A 599-nucleotide genomic window follows, 5' to 3' on the forward strand; every position below is an offset into this window, starting at 1 on the left:
ATATATATATATATATATATATATATATATATATATAAGGGGTTTGTATAGAGGAATATATTATTCAAAGGAATTCCAAATCTGTCTGTTTTTTGTGTTTTATTTATATTCTTATAATATTAATGTAGGATATAGAATATATAATATATGCAGTAAAATGAAGTATTGATTGTCCTATTGAATAAAAGAAATATTGAATATTGAATATTAAATATCAAGTATTGAAAATTAAGGGACTAGTATACTTTCTTGCATTTTAGCAGTCTTCAAGGTCTCACGCTGTGACAGGTGTCATATATATATAAATACGTAGTTCTATATGTATCGAAACATTTGTAGTGACCATTAAAAAGCTGCCTAATTGTACTTACTCTTTCTGTTGATTCTTTTGCTCTTTACTTTTTATTTTCACAGACAAGGAATACCTAAGACTAGTATTAGTAGCATACCATAATAATACTACCGGTTATTTGGGAATTCTAAGGGTGAATGAGCTCTATTTGTACTCTAATACGTTCTTAACGGAACACACCTCAACTTATGTACATATGTGTGTGTGTTCGTGTGTGTGTGTGTGTGTGTGTGTGTGTGTGTGTGTG

General features: G+C 28.9%; 1 protein-coding gene across 1 annotated transcript in view; it reads right to left on the reverse strand.

The window, feature by feature from the left end:
• Positions 1–599, reverse strand: part of LOC106871503 (glutamate receptor ionotropic, delta-1) — a 28,870-nt gene that overhangs the window by 2,900 nt on the left and 25,371 nt on the right. The gene's annotated exons all lie outside the window — the stretch shown is intronic.

The sequence above is a fragment of the Octopus bimaculoides genome, chromosome 24, assembly GCF_001194135.2.
Source record: "Octopus bimaculoides isolate UCB-OBI-ISO-001 chromosome 24, ASM119413v2, whole genome shotgun sequence".
In the NCBI taxonomy this organism is placed as follows: Eukaryota; Metazoa; Mollusca; class Cephalopoda; order Octopoda; family Octopodidae; genus Octopus; species Octopus bimaculoides.